Source organism: Erpetoichthys calabaricus, chromosome 5 (genome assembly GCF_900747795.2).
Source record: "Erpetoichthys calabaricus chromosome 5, fErpCal1.3, whole genome shotgun sequence".
Lineage (NCBI taxonomy): Eukaryota > Metazoa > Chordata > Cladistia > Polypteriformes > Polypteridae > Erpetoichthys > Erpetoichthys calabaricus.
In genome coordinates this window covers 93,078,355-93,102,173 of record NC_041398.2, presented here as the reverse complement: position 1 = coordinate 93,102,173, position 23,819 = coordinate 93,078,355, and positions in this window count along the sequence as shown.

The following is a 23,819-nucleotide window of genomic DNA, read 5'->3' as shown; positions in this document are numbered from 1 at the left end:
ATATACTACTAAAGAAGTTTAATGTTAAACACATTGTTTACGTTTTTTAGGGGCAGAATATGAAAATGTGCTACATGGATGTTTTACAACTGGAAAATGAACCAAATGACTAAGATTCAAGACTGAACTCTTTCCTCCACAGCCATTGCACTCCACTCCACTGCAAATAAATTAGAACGGCAAGCTATACTTTTCTGGAATTGTTTTATGAAAACAAAATGATGGCCTCGGATATCTCAAGAAGGGATTTATAAATTTTAACTCTTTTGCCACACTGACAGTATTACATTTAACAAACCATTTCCTGCAGTGTAATAAAAAGAATATTTTATGAGAGATTTTAATACAACGATCAGCCATAACATTGAAACCACAGACAGTTGAAATGAATATAATTGATTATCTCATTACAATGGCAGCTGTCGGGGGTGGGATATATTAACTCAGCAAGTGAATGGTCAGTTGTCGAAGGTGATGTCTGAAGCAGTTGGGAGCAGGTTGTGATGGCTAGACGATCCTTGATCAGAACATCTCCATAATGGCAGGTCTTGTGTGGTATTCCTGGTATGCAGTGGTTAGTACCTAACAAAAGTGGTCCAAGGAAGGACAACTGATGAAATGGTGACAAGGTCATGGGTACTCAAGGCTCACTGATGTGCGTGGGTAGCAAAGGCTTCTTAATGCAGGCCATGAGAGGAAGGTGTCAGAACATACAGTGCATTTCAGCTTGCTACGTAAGGGGCAGCGTAGCCACAGACCAGTCAGAGTGCCCATTGCTGATTCCTGTCCACTGCTAAAATGACCTACAATGGGCACAAGTGTCAGAACTGAACCCTGGATGTTACTTTGATACGTACCACCTACCTAAAGATTGTTGCAGTCCATGAACACCCCTTCATGTCAATGGTGTTCCCCGATGGCATTGTCCTGCCACACTGTAAAAATATTTCAGGAATGGTTTGATGAACATGACAAAGAGTTCAAAGTGTTGACTTGGCCTCCAAATTCCCCTGATCTCAGACTGATCAAGTATCTGTAGGATGTGCTGGAAAAACAAGTCTGATCCATGGAGACCCAACTCATAGCTTACAGACCTTGGAAGATGTTCTGCTAACGTCTTGGTGCCAGGCTCCACAGAACACCTTCAGAGGTCATGTGGCTTTCATGCCTTGGCATGGCAGAGCATATTTTGTTAGGACGAGGGGTCCTACACATTACTAGGCAGGTGGTGTCAATGTTGTGACTGTTTGTTGATATAATTAGAGTATATTCATGTTACTTATTACCTGCAATAGTGCATACAGCTTTTCACATTTTCACTAGTAGCACCCATCCTGTGAGCTAGGTTTACAGAATTATGTCATATTGGATCCAGTAGCCCATGAAATGGATTTAGAAAAAAACCCCCATCAGTTTAATTATTTAAAGGAACACTTTTCTTGTCCCTTGGCAGAGCTGGATGATGGCTGATTTATACTTAATATGTTTGGTGTCATGATATTTTTGCACATGGCTTCCCCAAGTAGAGATCTACTGACAATGAGATGAGACAGTTGTCTTGCAGCTGAGTACTTAGGCACTTTCTGAGCCTTCATGCAGAAATGCATATGCTTCTTCACTAAAATATTATAAATTAACCAGCTTTAGAAAATCCAAAGTGGATTAGGAGACCGGCCTTTTTGATTAATATTACATTCCATACACTTAGTTTTACATTTCAATGGGGAGAAAAACATCTAGGTAGCATGCACCATTTTAATATAATATTACAAAAGACAATGAATCATTGTACATACCTTAAAAAAAAGACTGTCCATTTGCTTAGTGGAGGCTGGGTGGTCTTCTGACCTTGGAACTACAACAGATTTTATTTTTTATTTTTTCTGTCTTCCCCCTCCATCTGACTTTATCACCTGGCTCACCTGATTATATATACTCTGCTTCTCTAATAATTATATTATAATTAATTATATCATATGTAGGTGTGCATTATTTCTTTTCTGTATGTTATTTCTTCTTATCTAATTAATTTTTTTCTTTCCTTTCAACTATTTCTTTGACATCTTGCAAAGCACGTTGAGCTACATCCTGTATGTAAAATGTGCTACAGAAATAAAAGCTGTTATTGTCCAAAACGGAGAAGAGTGACCACAATAATCCAGAACTGATGAAACATTGAATTAACAGTATATTTATATAATTGCTGGTGGAGCTGAGGACTGACTATGAGTTGAAATCCTAGAATATGATATTGTACTAAGAAATTTTGAATTCCACTGATCCTCCCAGACCTAAGTCCTCTAACAGCTTCGGAAAGTAAAATAATTGAGCATCAAATGAATGACAACCTGAAAAATAACTCTACTGGAGCATGAACAGGATGACTTTCTTGACATAACACAGTGTGTGCACACGGGGATTTCCTTTTCATCCAGGAAATATACTCAAAAATCCACCTTTTCCACAGTAAATATGATAAAGACAAAATATAAAAACAGACTGACTAGGAAACATCTAGACTGACTAGCAAGAATTGTTAGTTTAGAATAAACTACAAATACAAATGCATGCATATCAAACAGGATTATGCACAATTGCTCATATTACCATTAAGGTAGAAAAGTAGAATTGTGTATTTTCAATTTATGTGTCTTTCTTAGGCTTTATTTATTCTGAAACTGTTGTGAACCAAGCAGTTACATAGAGAAAAAATACAAAAAGAAAGACACACTGAACCATTTCAGAACATAAGGTAACAGGCAAAAACAGAGGAAAAAAGAAACAAAAGAATAATCAGATAATTAAAGTAGTTTAATTGACCAAAATACAAAAAAAAGTTAAAAAAAGGAGAAGAAAGGATCAAAAACCAGGAACAGGAAGTCAAAGTACAGAATACAGTGCTAATACAAGGGTGCAGACTAAACAGTGCAGCCATGTTTGATACGTCTGTCACAAATTGAAGAGCTCAGTTCCAAAATCAGCTAAGTACAAAAGATACATTTTGGAGATAAATAGGAAAATAAATTTCAAGAAATTACAATCAAATTTTGAAACTTCTATTTGCTGAATGTTATTTGCCTCGTATGTGAATGTCATTTACAGTATAGATGAGAAATGTGATTTTTTTATTTTTTGCAAATAAATGAAAAAAATGTATATTTAGCAGGTTTTGGTGCTAACCAAAGACTACGTTTTAGATTTTCTGTAAGAAAGTTTCATCTTTACTTAAGCTGATCAAGAAATATTTAATAGAAAACAAAGAACTTCACAAAATTAAGTCTAACTAGTGTCCTAACAAAAATATTTGAAAAACTCTTCAAAAGTATTCATTTACTGAATAGTACGTGGCAAGTTTGAGAAACCTAAAATCCAAAATATTTGTTTACAGAACGGATGTCAAATCTCGAGACGTTAATAGTCTATATCTTCATCTTCAAGCAAGACGCTGAGTGGCTGCCCTACTTAACAGATTTTGGAATTAATCTGGGTCCGTACTTAGCAGATTTTGAAACTAAATCCTTAAAACTATAACGCTACACTGTTGCAATTAGCAGGTTTTGAAGCTCAAACATATTTTCGGCGCATGACCAACTGCATGAAAAGTCACAATCACGTGTTCATTAAATTTTACCAAAAGGTGTAATTAGCAGATTTTGGAACTCACATCTTCAATTACTCCTGACACTCTTCTCCACCCACTCCACCCTGTCTGCACTCTCTTTTTCACCTCTCTTCCACAATCCCCATTACTCTGTACTGTTGATCCCAAGTATTTCAACTCATCCACCTTCACCAGCTCTACTCCTTGCATCCTCACAATTCCACTGACCTCCATTTCATGTACACACATGCATTCTGTCTTGTTTCTACTGACCTTCATTCCTCTCCTCTCCAGAGCATATCTCCACCTCTCCAGGGTCTCCTCAACCTGCACCCTACTATCGCTACAGATCACAATGTCATCAGCAAACATCTTAGTCCACAGAGACTCCTGTCTACACTTGTCTGTCAACCTGTCCATCACCATTGCAAATAAGAAAGGGCTCAGAGCCGATGCCACCTCCACCTTGAATGCATCCATCACTTCTACCGCAAACCTCACCACTGTTACACTTCCCTCGTACATATCCTGTACAACTCTTACGTACTTCTCTGCCACTCCCGACTTCCTCATACAATACCACAACTCCTCTTCCACAACTGAAAAATAACTATTTGATATTTGGGATTTCTGCAGCTGATGTAAGAACAGTTCTTTTAGCCAGGGATTTTGGTTGATTAAAGCAGGCCTGATCTATCTCCTCAGGCTTGACTCATCACTTATAGGCAATGGCCATGAGTGATTAGAGCAGGTGTACTGAGCACAGATAGGAAAAAAAAGATGCTATTTGGGTATTAGAAGTATACAGTCCATATATAACATAGGTTCAGATGGTAGCTACTCATACTTGGCAGGTTTCATGAAAAGCTCACTGAATATGCAAAATGTGTGGGTATTTATAATGGTGAGGGATCATTTAGAAGCCAGAAGCGGTCTGCAAGAAAATGCCTCTTTCACTTCACAAAACCAGACCTCCTTTCATCAGCATTCCCCTCTGAAGTACTGGATGATGATTGAACTGCTCCAATGGCTTCTCTTTGGCCTGCATATGTTTGTATAAATGGTTATACAACATTGTACTGTATATTGCAAGTGAAAGCTGCATTTTAAAGCAAGTATATATATATCTCCTTTTGTACCCTATTTCTCTTGTCTGATTATTTCCGCCATGGTACCTGAAGAGGTATATATACAGGTTCAAGTATGTCATGAATTTTTATTAAGAACAAAAATCCCAGGGAGTGACCCCTGCTGGAGACACCTTGATACATCTGTCTTTCTTACCTGAAATAACTACGTTACTGCAGAGTTGCACAGGATGACAGCAGTTTCAAGTAAAATAGAATACTAAGATGGATCATAACAAATAATAACAAGCAAAGGTCATAACCGGGAAGATGGGACTCAAATAAATAATGGCCAGGACAAATGTAGTGAGAGAATCAGAATTTGTGAATTTCCCCTTGGGATTAATAAAGTATCTATCTATCTATCTATCTATCTATCTATCTATCTATCTATCTATCTATCTATCTATCTATCTATCTATCTATCTATCTATCTATCTATCTATCTATCTATCTATCTATCTATCTATCTATCTATCTATCTATCTATCTATCTATCTATGTTGAAAAACTGGAAAGGAATAGTAACCAGAGATATCTTTAACAGTAATAACACAAGGGTTTTTGGTTTTAATCCTTATGGTTAGACAGCCAGGAAGCATATGATACTGACATTCGTGCCACCTGCAGCAATGACATCACACATCAGACACTCCTGGGTATTTGGCCTAGTAACAGCCTGACAATCCTGCATCACAAACAGCAAACGATGGCAGCACCCATAATAAATAAATTTCAGGGAGAAGATGTATTTAAAAAACAAAGACTTCAAAACATTCTAAATTAAAAAAAAGAAAAAATGCCTTGGCCTCTAAAGACTCCAAGATGATTTTTCCATTATTTTTAGAGGAAAAGGAAAAGACTGCGAACATACAAAGTAAAGTCCCTATCATGACAAACAATTCTGCCTTCTTTATGTGAAAAAATGGCAACACCCACAAAAACTCAAAATGGCTTTGCTGAAAAATATCACTGAGAAAATTATATATAAATATTCTGAATCTGAAATCAAAACAATACTGTAATTTGAAGTGTTATTATGTTTTCTACAAAAATATTCTCAATATACAGTTGAAGGAATATAAATATTTGTAACACCTGTATCAGTATGGTGTCTGGATTTGCAAATCATCTTTCTGTGTAGGCAGTGGCAGCAGGCCCATTCTAGCATGACTACATTTTGTAGTCAGTTTTTTACTACTATGGGAATTTGCTGAGCTGCCACTTGTGATGTTTCACTTCCCTACATTGTTCTGTACAAATTAATTTCTAGTTGGAGTTTTGAGAGCAAAGCAAAGACACTATTTATTTGCTTGATCTGTACAATGAACAATTGCAGATTGGCTTCTTTCTTTCTTTCTTTCTTTCTTTCTTTCTTTCTTTCTTTCTTTCTTTCTTTCTTTCTCCTGTGAAAATAAAAAGCAAATATATACATTAAGAGTGTGCTACATGGAGTCAAAAACAATGTGATTAACAGGAGTATGGACTTCATCATACCACAGCATTATGTGTTGTGAGTAACATTGTCTGATTTCTGAACAAGCTTTATTTCTTTCAGAACTCATAGAAGTGTTTGGTACTAGTTTGAATATCAGAACATCTTTCCATTTCATGGTCCATCCATACACTTAATTTGCAGATGGCATTTATATTAAATATACACATGAGACTGAGGAGCATTAGGAAGCATTAATGTGGATTATAAAACACACCCACACACACAAACCACTTTGCCTTATTTAAACAGGTATGTAATTCTTAGGGTGAGATCTGAACAAAGTGCTCCTTACTATATGCAGAACAAAAAAACACAAGAGGGAATATTATTTGGTTGAGTTTTAATTAGGGAAGGGCAGCACATCAGATTTTTTAGTTTATAATACCATTTTATGATTATTCTGCAAATGCAAGCTTACATCTTTATACTTTTTCTACCAAAACTTCATAGCTTTTTTTCAAATTGTAAAGCATCAGTGCATTCTTTTTTTAATACAGGCCTTGACATTTCACAAAATCTCCAATTTCATAAAGGCTGTTCCATACACTGTAAACCATAATAAATGATATGTTTTTCAAAACAAAATCTAAATGCAAGGCCACCTTGTAATTTGAAAAAGCAAAAAAAAAAAAAAAGTTAAAATTAAGGAAAAAATGAATAGAAAGGTAGAAAAGCAAACATTCGTCTTTTAAGACATATTTAGTTATTTAGTAGTAGAGTTCAGAGATAGGATTTCATGTCAATTGTGCGACAATTAATATTATTAATAATATATTTTATTTCTGAAGCATCTTTCTCATTCTGAAGGCTCTAATAGAAGCATTTAGTATAGAACAATAAAAGCCAGAGTACGAGTCCTACAAACCAGTGGCAAATATAAAATACTGAATACAGTGAATAATGAAATCCCAATACTATTGTAGTGACCAGAAATCGGGGCTGTTGTTTTAACTACTCTAATGTTCAGGGTGACTTTGACACGTGGTGAGTTATCATGGTTGTCATGTACAGTAAAAGCGCAGGTTTTTTGTTATTGTTTGCTCACAGGCTTGGTGTATAGATGCACGCTAAAAGCACTCCGTACTCTGAGCTAGAGCAATGACCAGTTAAGCAGCATCAATTTCATTAAATTCAATGCAAATGTATTGCTGAATAATTCTGGATAATATTTAGTTAATTATTTAAGGCTTCCTGACGGATATCTTTAACCATAGACTAGTTTTTTTACCTATGCCGCATGGACAGCATGACACTATATAGAAAATACGACTAGCGACCAATTAGTAAAAGTGATGTTGTAAGAGAGAAACATTGAGTGTAAGTAAAAGTTCTTCTTAAACAAATTAGTTTTATATGTCCAATTGAAGGAGCAAACAGAGACAGAGGATCTGATCATTTTGATGAGATCATTATAAAGTCTGGAAGAAGCAGGAATGAAGGCTCCCCAGAATGAAGGTTAGTATTGGGAAGGACAGATTGCCATTGTCATTTCTTGTGATTGGATGGATGGTGGTAAAAAAATAAAGGGAGTAGGCCTTGTAAAGTTTACTTAATAACAAATCTTTACTCAGTGTACTTCTTTCAACCTTAATGTTGGTCAAAGACAAGCAGCCATTTGCTAGTTTGGAGCAGGCAAAGACACTTATGAACATAAACATGACAACACTGGTCCTTTAGTTACAGATTTGTAGTTGATGGTGGGGAGTTTAGCTCCGGGAAGTTTAATGATGACATTAGTTCTTCACTTTAGAGTTTATCATTTTTTTGTGAAATATTTTAAACGTTAGAGATGAGTATGTTTTTTGAGGTTGTGAATTGTCAATATGAACGTGACAGGATAAAAGTTTACCATGAGGTCAAGTTCATAGATTTTAAGTAATGATAACAAATTCTTGTTTTCCTTTGTGTTATGCTCTGCTGGCTAATACCTTTGTTTTGATATTTTTGACTCTGATTCTTGTCTTGTGGTTTAGTTTTTGTTGCTGTATGTGTGAACTCCTGGTACGTGACCTGTTTCTGTCTTCTGACCACGGCTTTTCTTCTGCTTACCTTATAAAAACCTTCGAACTTTCCTGCAAAACATGATACATGAAAAGATGATCCATTGTTCAGTATATGGAAATTGCATCACCTAATTTATATCTCACCTTCAGATTTGTTACCTTAATTTGACTTGCAACCTGACCCAAGTTTCAGTTAGTCTGATTAGAATTTCCCTTTTTAGCGATAATATCTCAATGGCCAAAGAAAATGAAAGCAACACAATTCTCTTTATTGCATGAAGTGTTAAAAAGTGTTATAAAAACACGCAGATTAAAATATAAAATAAAATGATTGCCTACTCAGTGAATCTCACTGAGATTCTTGTTCACTAGGGTGGGGCGATACACACATTTTCCTCACTTCTAAACACTTTGTTCTCATTGTTATTCTCTGTCTACTCTAAGTTTTCTAATAATGTTCTTCCCAGTCTTTCATAGTTTTCATATCTCACTTCTTGGATTTAACCTGAAAAAAAATTCAAGATGGCAGGGTTACAGTAGGTAGTGCCACCACCTCATAGATTAAGTGAATTTGAATCCTATGTGTGAGAAATTGTTTTTGGTGTGGATTTTACACATTCTCTTTGTGGTTTTGTGTATTTTCCTCCGACATATAGTTTACTTAGATTGGCTGCTTCAAACCCTACCAGTCTGAGTGTTGGTGCATGTATCAGTGGGTATTTCGATAGACTAGCACCCAGTCTAATGTATAAATGCTGCGTATGCACAAAAATGTTGTGTACACCTGTTTCCTTGCACACTTTGAGATGTATAAAAACTAAACTTGGCTTAAAGCTACACACATTTTCATGGCAGCCCCCTACTTTGTGTATGCATGTTTCTGCTCAGTTTTGCAAACTGGCAGCACCCAGCATCAAAACAGTGCTACTGTTTCTGTGTCATTTACCTCTTTTTCATATTCGCATTGATGATGCCGGATTTATCTAATATACCGAAAATAACTGCATATCTTTTACAAATTTAACTCACTTGATTATAATCATTCTGTAACATATAATGGTGCACGGAATGGCCAAAATATTCCAACTACCATGGCTGCTTTAGCGTTGTTAGACGACATCACAAATTGAAGAATTAGAAGAGAGTGTGTATTTATAGATGATGATAATGACTGGCTTCTAAGTCAATTTCAATTTCTAAGAGATACAGTTAGGTCCATAAATATTTGGACAGAGACAACTTTTTTCTAATTTTGGTTCTGTACATTACCACAATAAATTTTAAATGAAACAACTCAGATTCAGTTGAAGAGCAGACTTTCAGCTTTAATTCAGTGGGGTGAACAAAACGATTGCATAAAAATGTGAGGCAACTAAAGCATTTTTTTAACACAATCCCTTCATTTCAGGGGCTCAAAAGTAATTGGACAATTGGCTCAAAGGCTATTTTATGGGCAGGTGTGGGCAAGTCCGTCGTTATGTTATTATCAATTAAGCAGATAAAAGGCCTGGAGTTGATTTGAGGTGTGGTGCTTGCATGTGGAAGACTTTGCTGTGAACAGACAACATGCGGTCAAAGGAGCTCTCCTTGCAGGTGAAAGAAGCCATCCTTAAGCTGCGAAAACAGAAAAAACCCATCCGAGAAATTGCTACAATATTACAAGTGGCAAAATCTACGGTTTGGTACATCCTGAGAAAGAAAGCAAGCACTGGTGAACTCAGCAACGCAAAAAGACCTGGACGTCCACGGAAGACAACAGTGGTGGATGATCGCAGAATCATTTCCATGGTGAAGAGAAACCCCTTCACAACAGCCAACTAAGTGAACAACACTCTCCAGGGGGTAGGCGTATCGATATCCAAGTCTACCATAAAGAGAAGACTGCATGACAGTAAATACAGAGGGTGCACTGCAAGGTGCAAGCCACTCATAAGCCTCAAGAATAGAAAGGCTAGATTGGACTTTGCTAAAGAATATCTAAAAAAGCCAGCACAGTTCTGGATAAACATTCTTTGGACAGATGAAACCAAGATCAACCTCTACCAGAATGATGGCAAGAAAAAAAGTATGGAGAAGGCGTGGAACAGTTCATTATCCAAAGCATACCACATCATCTGTAAAACACGGTGGATGGCTGCCAGCGGCACTGGGACACTAGTGTTTATTGATGATGTGACACAGGACAGAAGCTGCCGAATGAATTCTGAGGTGTTCAGAGACATACTGTCTGCTCAAATCCAGCTAAATGCAGTCAAATTGATTGGGCGGCCTTTCATGATACAGATGGACAATGACCCAAAACATACAGCCAAAGCAACCCAGGAGTTTATTAAAGCAAAGAAGTGTAAAATTCTTGAATGGCCAAATCAGTCACCTGATCTTAACCCAATTGAGCATGCATTTCACTTGTTGAAGACTACACTTCGGACAGAAAGGCCGACAAACAAACAGCAACTGAAAGCCGCTGCAGTAAGGGGCCTGGCAGAGCATTAAAAATGAGGAAACCCAGCATCTGGTGATGTCCATGAGTTCAAGACTTCAGGCTGTCATTGCCGGCAAAGGGTTTTCAACCAAGTATTATCAATGAACATTTAATTTCCAGTTATTTAATTTGTCCAATTACTTTTGAGCCCCTGAAATGAAGGGATTGTGTTAAAAAATGCAATCGTTTTGTTCACCCCACTGAATTAAAGCTGAAAGTTTGCACTTCAACTGCATCTGAGTTGTTTCATTTAAAATTCATTGTGGTAATGTACAGAACCAAAATTAGAAAAAAGTTGTCTCTGTCCAAATATTTATGGACCTAACTGTATCCTCTTGGAGCTGCGTGGCACCAGCTTTACAAAAGCAGACTTTGAGGAATTGTGCTCTTTCTGCTCCTTTGCAAGTTTTGTCCACTCTCGGGTTTTTAACCACAGGACCTTTTCAGTGTGAACTTACTGACCGATCGGGTATTTCACAAATATCACCGAGTCGCACAATGCCAGCTGTATATAATAGTATTATCCACTTGTCATCCAGCTATACAAGATTTCTTTACACTGTGGTTGAACTGCAAAACATCAAAGCGCAATTCACGGCAACGTCCGTTTTTCCAAATATAATTGGAGCAGTCAGCTGCATGCACATTGCTATTGCAACGGTTCTGGACAAGTTACATCATTTAGGGATGAATCACCAAAAGAATGAGATGGCATTATATAATATATAGCTGGAGGACCTATAAAAAAATGGCAGCTCTGTACAGTCTCAGGTGCTTTTTCCAAATAGTGTGGCAAAAGGCAAGCAGTTCTTTTAAAGAAGCGAGCCACCTCAAATAGCTGTGTAGAGAGACGAGAATTGATCTGTTGTGTTGCTTGGCGCCTATGCTACACTATAAAGGTGCCTGCAGTGAATTAATTTGCTTATGTAAATAGAATGCATTTCCGCTATATTAACATGCTGCTCTATAGTTCACAGAAAGTGTGTCACATTGAGCAAGCATGTAGAATGCTGCATATATAATGTGGCACACAATCATGGCTTGCCCATATCTGAAGAGATGTGGTATGATGAACCTGACCCTAAACCACCAATTGATCAGCCAGATCAGACAGTGTTACAACATCATTTGAATGTAATTAAAAGAATGATAAAACAGGTAATCAGATGCAGCATTTATTTTTTAACCAGTTCATTTAAATTGTGGTCAATATAACATAGTACAGCCCTTGTATTCCTTAGTTCATTGGTCACATCTCTTACAGCATCCACTATTGCACTTTGTGACTCCAGAGCTGTGTCTGTCAACACGCAGCCAGATGGTCGCCCAGAGTTTCCAAGGCAGAGGTGTGTGTGCAGCCAGTGTCTGAAGATGTACTGGGCACATCAGCACCATCACTGCATAGAGTTGCGTCATCTGCACGGGGGTCACCATTTGTAATATTGTCTGAAACAGGAAAAAAAGACAGTGGGCTGCGAATCACCTTTTCACGTCAACTTTGATATCTGACAGTTTCTTTTTTATTTTGGGAACTGTGTGACTTTCTGAACTTGAACTTTCGAGGGTCTCTACCAAGCTATATCACTCCATAACTTCCTTTTTTTTGCTTAAGCCACAAATTACAAATCACAAATGATCTTCTCCGGGCAGCTGACTTGGGACTTTTATCAATTCTTGTGCTTCTTGACCTCAGCTCTGCATTTGACACCATATCCCATCAGATACTTTTGAAACGACTAGCTAGTTTTGGAGTCTGTGGCCTTGTCCTCCAGTGGTTTTCTTCCTACCTCACTGATAGGAAGCAATTTGTTCAAATAAAGGGCTTTAAATCTGAGAACGCAGTTGTTACTCAGGGAGTTCTGCAGTGTTCTTTTTTGGGGCCGCTCTTTTTCTCATTTATATCTTCCCAATTGGTAATATCTTCCGGCACCATGGTATTAAATTTCATTGTTACGCTCATGACACACAGCTATATCTATCCACAAAATCCACTTCTGTTTTCCCTCCAGATACTCTTACAGCATGTCTCCAAGACATAAACACATGGATGACTCACAATTTTCTCCAACTAAACAGAAATAAAACTGAGGTGCTCCTCATTGGCTCTAAATCTACACTTGCTAAGGTTAACCATTCTTCTATTTTAGTTAACAATATTAACACAAACATCTCTTCTCAAGTTAAGAGCCTGGGCGTTATTCTTGACAGTACTCTCCCTTTTTCCTCCCATATAAGTAACATTTCTCAGACTGCCTTCTTCCATCTCAGAAACATTTCTAGACTTTGTCCTGTTCTTACACAGCACAGTACTGAAGTATTGGTTAATGCCCTAGTCACCTCACGTATAGATTGCTGTAATGCTATTCTATCTGGCATCCAACAAAAACTTATCCATCATTTACAACTTCTTCAAAATTCTGCTGCCAGGATAATAACCTGTTCTAAATCCACTGAACATATTATACCTATTCTCTCTCAACTTCACTGGCTCCCTGTTAACTACAGAATACAATACAAAATACTGCTCTTAACATTTAAAGCTCTCCACAACCTTGCTCCCCCTACCTCATTGATCTCCTACAGACCTACACTCCCTCTCGTTCACTAAGATCCTCATCTGCATCTCGACTTTCTGTACCACACATCAGACTCTGTTCTATGGGAGCTCGAGCATCTCTCATAGTGCTCCTCAACTCTGGAATTCTCTTCCCTTTCATATACATCAGCTCGCTTCAATAACACATTTTAAAACTACCCTCAAAACCTCATCTTTTCAAACTGGCATACCAATTGTGAATTTTGCACTGTGTCTATTATCTTTGTTTGCTAATTATTGCTTTTTGATTTATCATTCTCTTGTTTTTATTTTACTAATGTTGTTTAATTCTATTGTAAGGTGACCTTGATAGCTAAGAAAGGCACCTATTAAATAAAATGTATTATTATTATTATTAAGCCAACAAATAGTTCCTTTTTTCCTTGCCTCCACTTTGCATTCTCTGAATTTTTTCTTTTTTCCACGTGATTTTGCCATTGTCTTTTAACAAAACACTGAACAAAAGGTTATATTTATATTGATTTGCCTATTAAAATATACAAAATTCTGGGAAGGGTCGGTGTGGGGCTGTAGGTACTTGCACATGTGTTAAATTTCACGTTCATTAGGATTTATAAAGGGGAGGTGCGTTGAACTTGGTGTACGTACAATTTTATGCATCTGGATTTTTTGTACATGTACGGACATTTCTGCTTTCGTCTGTGCACCATGTTTTAGTGTGAATTCTACGCATAGCATTATACATAAGACCCCAGGACTTTTTCTTGCTTTGTGTTCAGTATAACAGAGATAGGCTGCTTCAATTAATGCCTCCACTGCTTCATTCAGACTATAAAAGGAGAGATGTGCAGTAAAATGATAACATCTGATACAGGATTAAAAGTTACAGCCAAAAATCTTTATTACTGTTATCACAAACTCCACAAAGAGCCATAGCAAGGTTTGGGGCAGCCACCCGTATATTTGGTTTTCTGGCTGTAAATTGCAAGTATATGATAGCAGTGATGTGCACAAAACCAAGTCCAAAACAGAACTGAGGGAATAGGGAAAAGGTGGAGGCTTTTAAAGGGGAAGACAGGAAGTGAGGTCAAAGGGGTTGGGCTCATAAGGGTCTTCAGCCATAGGCTCGAGCCCGGACGTGACATCACAGGGCCCGGAACTGGCAAGGTCTTCTTCCATAGGCTCGGACCTGGAAGTGACGTCAACAGGGCCAGGTGGAATCTCCCGTGAATGGTCTGCAGGAAAGCAAGAAAAAGAATCAATGCACTCTGCCACATCCCGGTCTGATTCGGAATTGCCCTTACTCAAGCCCTTTAGCTTCCTCCCATGTGCACGTGTGTGACACTGTATAATTAAAAATTCTGACAATTTTGGTAGATACTTGCGTAATGTATTTCTGTATACTTTTCAGACTGAGACTCATTTTTAAAAAAATAACAAATGTATTACTGATTAACTGTGCATACTGACTGGACTTGTCTCCATCAGAATGCTTGCTACTCCTCTATTACTAGAACAGAAGTGATTGCAGGTATTCACCTTTTGTAAACTGATAAAAGTACATCTTCTTTTTCCCTCAGTCTCTCTTTCTGTTTTTTTTTCTTGCTTGTTTGCCACTGCCAAGCCAACACAGCAATAGGCATGGCTTCTTCCTGCCCTCTCTTCTAGTTTCATTGACTCATCGGCCACTTATTACTTATTTCATATTACTTAATGTATTTCTTCTTTGATACAACTTATTAAATGCAGTTCAAATAAATGTCTATACACAAAGACATTACCTTTGAAATAAATCACAAAATCACCTTTCCTTTTGCATTCACATAATTTACACGTTTTGTGTTTTATGTTTAAATCTGCAAGTTTCTTGATAATTTTTAGCATACTGTAAAATGGCTTTCTTGAAATGTATACCCAAAGGAATTTCATCATCACCCACTACTAAGCTCACAATATTAATTACACATATTTTACAGTAATAGATGAGTAAATTAGGCTAAATTATTGCGGGTGCTGGAGCAAATTCTGTTCACAGATATTGCAAAACACTCTTCTTTTTCAGTAGCCTAATGAATAATTCATAATTAAATACAGGGAGGTTTTCTATGCACATTTTTGGATGGGTTTCAGGGCTTTGTGATGTTAGCATTCAAAAGATGCATTTTATTTGCAAAAAAATAAAATAAATTGGTAAATGAACAACATCTGGTGGACATCTGTTATGTGAGCCTTGAAACTAAAGGTTAGAAAACACAGAAAGATGTAGGCAGATAAAGCAAGTCAGCTCATTTGATGCAAGTAATCCCACACAGTTGCTGATATTCAACTACATGTCCAAAGTTCAGCACATGAAAAAGGTCTCGGTCCACTATAATGAGATTCAGAGTCAGGAGCACACATCTCAGTGTTGTGTAAAACTGCATCTGATTCAGTATACATGTACTCTGCCACTGCGTTTGGAATTCTAAGAACTGGATTTTAAAAATGGAAACATTTCAGAGGTAATACAGTAATGTCACATATGATATCTGTTTCCTATCTGTTTTCTTAACAGACTAACAGAGGCTCTTCAATAAAACTAATTTAGCAGCCGGGTATTGGGCTTTCATGGGAAGGTTAATGCCTGATTTCAAACACAATAAAACCTACAGTATAGACAATCGGGGGGGGGGGGGGGGGGATTAAGGGGGTGGTCAGCCACCCTTACAAGGACAGTTTGTTACACAGTGACTGAGACTCTATTCTTAGCTGTGTTCCCCATGCTGTCATTCGGTCTTACACTGCTCTTTCTGTGAGAGTCCGCTCTTGTCTCTCCTACTCAGACTCACTAAGACTAAGACTCCCCAGAAACAACATGCCAGGGCCAATTTTAGTGTAACCTCCTTAGTGCTGGAATTTAAAACGAAAGTTGTCTCTTTCTGTCTCCTTTCCATGTGCTTCAAAGGCTCCTTTTATTACCAACTTCTTCACAAAGCTCCCAACCTTCTACGAATCTACAGATAACTTGTCAGGGTCTGTCTCAGGTCTACTTTGTGGACGTTACAATAGTCTTGAATTACTGTACATATGTCTTAGAGTGCATAGAGTGCAATAGACTACTGCAAACAGAACATCAATGCAATGCTCCAATTTCTTACTGCCGCTTAATAAACCCAAAGCTAAGGAGAAGATTGTATCTATTGAAAACACATAAGGTTTCACCAGTAAATGGGCCGGCTCATACTGTACATACAAAAAATGAACAGCACTGAGTATACCATTTGTGATGAGCAGTACATTTTAAACATTTATTATGAGTGAGATATGTGTTTTCACAGAACACAGAACATTTCTGGCTAATCATTATGATGCATTATTACATCTAGAAATTAGTATTGATTATTTTGTTATTATTCTTCAGTTATTGTGACCCATATTGTTTTGCTAATGGGCACCTCCACTTGCTGGTGGGGCACAGTTTCAGACTGTGTGCATTTGATGTCATTGACGTGACACTTTAAAATACTGAGGCAACAGATTGTCGAGTTTCCGTGATTAAGGACATATACAAGCAGCTTTGTGCACAATTCTTTTTAAATTCTGGTTTTTGATCTAATTGGCTTTCCCCTTTGAATTTCAGTTTTAGGTTTCGCTTTGGTAAGAGAATTAACATCCTTTTGGTATTGAGCCATTTCTGGGTTTGGCTACGATTCATCTTCTGCTCCTTTTAATATTCTTTTCATTCTTCTCTCAGTTTTCAAGCACAATATCATTCACAGAATATCAAACAATAAACAAAAGTTAAGAAATAAATGCAGCTGTAAACAGTCAAGAATGACTCTTCTGTAGTTTTGCATAGTATTGCATGCAACACTACTAAAATAACTCATCTTAAATGTTTAACTAGTAAAACATCTCACTGTAGATAAAGTAAAACTAGACCAAAGCTGATGCATTATTTTCTGGGTTAAACACAAACAGACAAAGGCAGATGTTAGACCACTGAACCTGGCATTAAGAGATGGAGTTGGGAAGTAAATCATTCAAGCAAATTCATAATACATTACTATACAGGAAAACTGTATGAGTTTACATTTTTTGCCAAATAGTATTTTTATTCATTTAATTTTTATTATGTCAACTTTATTACATAAACCTCAGCCATTAAAAGCATATATACATATATAAAAATGTTTTGAGAATTTGTGTTGGGGCAAACTTGTTTGGATGTGGAGCATTGCTTTTGCAGACCCCTCAATGGTGCCAGCCATGCAGTCACGCACACACACACACACACACACACGCACACACATTGTGCCAATTTCTACTTACCAACCAGACGTGCATATCTTTGGAATGTGTGAAAAACTGGACAAACATGGAGAAAATGTGCAGATTTCAACCACGGTCCAAGATTCCTACCCAGGGCCCTGGAACTGTAAGTACTAAATATAAGTTCTATAGTTCTGTTTTATAGGTTAACACTCTGTTTTTATGTACTGTATGTGTTATTATACATTGTTAGTGTTCTTCTTTAGGTTATTGATGCAACATGGGCTATCATGTAGTAAGTTTCAATATTACATACTGTATATAGATGTCTACCTTTTATACCCTTTTCCCCTCATCAAGAGTAGAACATTTCCAGATAGCAATATAACAGTCAGACCTGTTTAAGGGTAATAAAACAGAGGTTGCTAAAGAAGGATAAGTTTGGTATTTTTCAAGTCAAACATGGTGTTCCTTGAAAACCTGGTATATATGCATTTGCCATGGGAAATTGTGTTCAAAAGTTAGGTGTTTTCTTTAAATAAAACAAAATATTCTGCCTGCACTGGAGCTTTACATGCAGCCTGTGTGGCACAGAGGAAAAGGTTAAAAACTTACCAAATATATAAAATTTTCAAGCCATACAGTTGTCAAGTACTGATCTATATCTTTCAATTAGGCACACATTGTAAAATAGCATATAAATGCCATTTTTCAAAGAAGAATGGATGTGTTTTCTCTATTACTGATTGTTTGCTAAACCCAGGTTACTGAATGTAATGCCTCCAAAATATTTCCAGTGAAACTTGTGAGGCTGTTGCTATATTTTTTAATCACAAAATTAATCTTCTTCTTTCGGCTGCTCCCATTTGGGTTGCCACAACGGATCATCTTCTTCCATATCATTCTGTCCTCTGCATCTTGTTCTGTTACACCCATCACCTGCATGTCTTCTCTCACCACATCCATAAACCTTTGCTTAGGCCTTCCTCTTTTCCTCTTCCCTAGTAGCTCTATCCTTAGCATCCTTCTCCCAATATACTCAGCATCTCTCCTCTGCACATGTCCAAACCAATGCAATCTCGCCTCTCTGACTTTGTCTTCCAACCGTCCAACTTGAGCTGACCCTCTAATGCAGGCATGTCAAACACGCGGCCCCCGGGCCGCATGTGGCCCGCAACAGAAATCTGTGCGGCCCGCATGACAGATCCTAGTTAGCACTAAACTTGTACAAAATGATTACTATCGTTTGTGATTGAATCATTCTGCATCTTCGGCGTTACTTATTGACTTTTCTTACTTCTGCCTTCTGACAAAAGCGCATTTTCCCATGGCATTATGGTACCAGAAACGTCATCTGCTAGTATAGCAACGAGCCTTGTCCAAAGTTAATGAGCTGCGACATCGCAACTGAAGTGCTAGGCTGCAGCAGCGGGCAGCAGGGGCGGCCTTAGGCATGTGCAAACTGTACACCTGCACAGGGCCACCACACCAATATATATTGAATATAAAGCAGAAAGAGAAAATAACGACACAGCTGACGGCAATGTGGCCAAAAAACATTGTGTTTCTGGTTAATTTGTACGCTGTATTTACTAATGTCGCTCGAGTCGGAGCAGTAAGCTATATGTAGTATTATAACGTTCTGCTGTAATGAGAATATCATGGGCCGCCACTTGATTTTCAAGTTATGGACACGCGCATATAGAAGCGTGTCATGAGCACAAGGCGGCTATGCAGTGTCCGCAACGGACGGGCGAAGGTCCACCAATTCTTTCTCTGCTCAGGGCTGCCACGAGCCTAGAGCCGCTACTGGCTGGGCTGCTGAGACTGGCCACTGGGCAGAACTGACCATCACGTGTAGTAATAGCTCGCAGACTACAGCTGAAGATCTGAAGTGGACGCAGGAAGTGGGTGAGTTGTTTATTAACAAATTTTTGTGATTTTGAGTTTGTAAAATTAACGTAGGTCAGGGGGCTTTTTGCATATTGGCTTATTTTACAATATAAACTTTGAAGTAAACTTAGTAAAGTAAAATTAGATTTTTGGAGGATTTGTTTTCCAACTTGAATTACTGAGCAATGAATTCAGTGAGCGTTTTCGTGATTTCAGTTCACACGAACAGGACTTTCCGCTGTTTACTTCACCATACTCTTACAACGTTGAGAATGCGCCTGAGAATATCCAAATGGAACTGATTGAACTGCAGTCAGATTCTATTCTGAAGGCAAAATACAACGAAGTTGGTGTGCCAGGCTTGTATGCTTACCTGCCATCCTCGTATGTGTAGATTCTTAAGTTGGCATCGAGAGTATTGCCTATGTGCGGAAGCAGTTACTTTTATGAGCAATTGTTTTCATTAATGAAAGCTACCAAAAACCCACATCGCTCAAGACTTACCGTCGAGCACCTTTCATCCCTCATAAAAGTTGCAGCTGCACAAGATTTCAAGCCTGATATTGACGAACTGGTTACTAACAAGAGATGCCAAGTGTCGGGACAAAAGAAATAGATCTCACACTGTAAGACTCCTATATAATATAATGAATATAATATAGTAATATAAGGACCTAGCTAAGAGACTAAGACTCTAATTGTACGCTGTTGTACGGAGATTGTATGGAAATAAATTGCTTTTCTTTAAACTTTTCAGTATAGGAAAGAAAGCTACAGTAACTTTGTATAATAGTATTTGTTACAGTGCGGCCCGCTGATGCACGTATGGCAGTCGAAGCAGCCCACCAATGGCAGTGAGTTTGACATGCCAGCACTAATGTACTCATTTCTAATCCTATCCATCCTTGTCACACCCAGTGCAAATCTTAACACCTTTAACTTTGCTGTACCTCCAGCTCTGTCTCCTGCTTTCTGGTCAGTGTCACCGTCTCCAACCCATATAACATAGCTGGTCTCACTACTGTGCTGTAGACCTTCCCTTTCACTCTGGCTGATACCCATCTGTCACAAATTACTCCTCACACTCTTCTCCCCTCATTCCATCCTGCCTGCACTCCCTTTTTCACCTCTCTTCCACAATCCCCATTACTCTGTACTGTTGATCCCAAGTATTTAAACTCATCCACCTTCGCCAACTCTACTCCCTGCATCCTCACCATTCCAATGACCTCCCTCTCATTTACACACATGTATTCTGTCTTGTTCCTACTGACCTTCATTCCTCTCCTCTCTAGAGCATATCTCCACCTCTCCAGAGTTTTCTCAACCTGCTCCCTACTATCGCTACAGATCACAATGTCATCAGCAAACATCATAGTCCACTGGGACTCCTGTCTAATCTCATCTGTCAACCTGTCCATCTCATTTGCAAATAAGAAAGGGCTCAGAGACAATCCCTGATGTAATCCTACCTCCAACTTGAATGCAACCATCACTCCTACCTCAGACCTCACCACTGTCACACATCCCTTGTACATATCCTGTACAACTCTTACGTGCTTCTCTGCCACTCCCGACTTCCTCATACAATACCACAGCTCCTCTCGAGGCACCCTGTTATATGGTTTCTCCAGGTCCACAAAGACGCAATGCAACTCCTTTTGGCCTTCTCTAAACTTCTCCATCAACATCCTCAGAGCAAACATTGCATCTGTGGTGCTCTTTCTTGGCATGAAACCATACTGTTGCTCACTAATCATCACCTCACTTCCTAACCTAGCTTCCACTACTCTTTCCCATAACTTTGTGCTGTGGCACATCAATTTTATCCTACTGTAGTTACTGCAGTCCTGCACATCCCCCTTATTCTTAAATATCAGCACCAGTACACCTCTTCTCCACTCCTCAGGCATCCTCTCACTTTCCAAGATTCCATTAAAAACTCCACTGCCATTTCTCCTAAACACCTCCATGCTTCCATAGGTATGTCATCTGGTTGAACAGCCTTTCCATTCTTCATCCTCTTCATAGCTGTCCTTACTTTCTCCTTGCTAATCCATTGCACTTCCTGATTCACTATCTCCACATCATCCAACCTCTTCTCTCTCTCGTTCTCTTCATTCATCAGCCTCTCAAAGTACTCTTTCCATCTGCTCAACACACTCTCCTTGCTTTTGAGTGCGTTTCCATCTTTATCCTTTATCACCCTAACCTGCTGCACATTTTTCCCAGCTCGGTCCCTCTGTCTAGCCAATCAGTACAGGTCCTTTTCTCCCTCCTTAGTGCCCAACCTCTCATACAACTCATCATACTCCTTTTCTTTAGCCTTCACCACCTTTCTCTTCACCTTGCGCCTTATCTCCTTGTACTCTTGTCTACTTTCTGCATCTCTCTGACTATCCCACTTCTTCTTTGCCATCCTCTTCCTCTGTATACTCCCCTATATTTCCTCATTCCACCACCAGGTTTCCTTTTCCAGATGTCACGCCAAGCACCCTTCTTGCTGTCACCATTACTACATCTGCTGTAGTTTCCCAGATGTCTGGTAACTATTCACTGCCACCCAGTGCCTGTCTCACCTCCTCCCTAAACTCAACCTTGCAGTCTTCCTTTTTCAACTACCACTATTTGATCCTTGGCTCTGCCCTCATTCTCTTCCTCTTCTTGATCTCCAATGTCATCCTACAGACCACCATCCTATGCTGCTTAACTACACTTTCCCCTGCCACCACTTTGCAGTCTTCAATCTCCTTCAGATCAAGTCTTCTGCATAGGATGTGATCTACCTGTATGCATCTTCCTCCACTCTTGTACGTAACTCTATGTTCCTCCCTCTTCTTAAAATACGTATTCACCACAGCCATGTCCATCCTTTTGGCAAAATCCACTATCCACTGACCTTCTTCATTCCTCTCCTTGACACCATACCTACCCATCACCTCCTCGTATTTCACACCGGATGCCCTTCCTAACGTAACCCTCCCTATTTATATGGGTTTGGGACCGGCACGAAGAAACACTGGTTTGTGCATCTCCTGTGGCTGGGTTTAATCACAAAATTAATGATATTAGAAATACTAGAGTACATCCCCCCAATACTGATCCTATTCTATTTTATGTTAATTCAATTATTTCACCAGAATAGATTTACCCCCATCTGTACAGAATACTTTCTCAATTAAAACTCTCCACCTGCGTCCTTGACCCAATACCAACAAGCTTTTTCAAAGAAGTATCTGACGCGCTAATTGATAGTGTGCTTGACATAGTAAACTCGTCATTAGATACGGGGGTCTTCCCAGACTGTCTTAAGACTGCTATTGTTAAACCCCTGCTCAAGAAAAATAATCTCAACTCCTCTGTAATTGACAATTTTAGACCTATTTCTAACATGCCTTTCTTAAGTAAAATTCACAGCTAAATGATCACTCGAATAAATATGCTATTTTTAATAAGTTTCAGTCGGGCTTTTGAACAAATCATAGTACAGAAACTGCACTGGGTAAAGTAGTAAATGACTTGCGGGTTAAAGCAGATAGAAGCCGTTTATCTGTTCTCATCCTCTTAAATATGAGTGCTGCATTTGACACCATTGATCTCCGGCAGAGTCTTAAATTGGTTTGAGTCTTACTTAACAGGAAGAAAATTCTTTGTTAGTTGTGGTAGTTACAGTATACTTCAATGACATATGATATTCTATATGGTGCTCAACAAGGATCTTTCCTGGGTCCACTGCTCTTTTCAATCTACATGCAGATTATCTCAAGGCATAACGTGAGCTACCACAGCTATGCTGACGACACACAACTGTATTTATCAATAGTACCTGATGACCCCAACTCTCTTGGTTCACTGACTCAGTGTCTTACTTCTGTTTCTGAATGGATGAGTAGTAATTTTCTCAAACTAAATAAGGAAAAAAGAAAAATCTTAGTTATTGGCAAAAAAAATATAGTGAGCGCATTAGAAATAAACTTGATCCATTAGGCTTAAAAGTCAAGACAAAGGTAAAGAATTTAGTGGTAATTATTGACTCTGATCTAAGTTTTAAATCACATATTAATCAGCTTACCAGGACAGCATTTTTTCACTTCAGAAATATAGCAAAAGTTAGATCTCTTATAACTTTGCAAGATTCTGAAAAATTAGTTCACGCTTTTGTTTTTAGTCGACTACATTACTGTAACACACTCCTCTGAGGACTACCCAAAAAAGACATCAATCAGTTACAACTAGTGCAGAATGTAGCTGCTAGAATCTTAACTAGGAAAAGAAAATCCAAGCACATCTCTCCAGTTTTGATGTCACTACATCGGTTACCCATGCCATTTAGAATTGACTTTAAAATACTGCTTATGGTTTACAAAGCCTTAAATAATCTCATCCCATCCTATATTTCAGAATGCC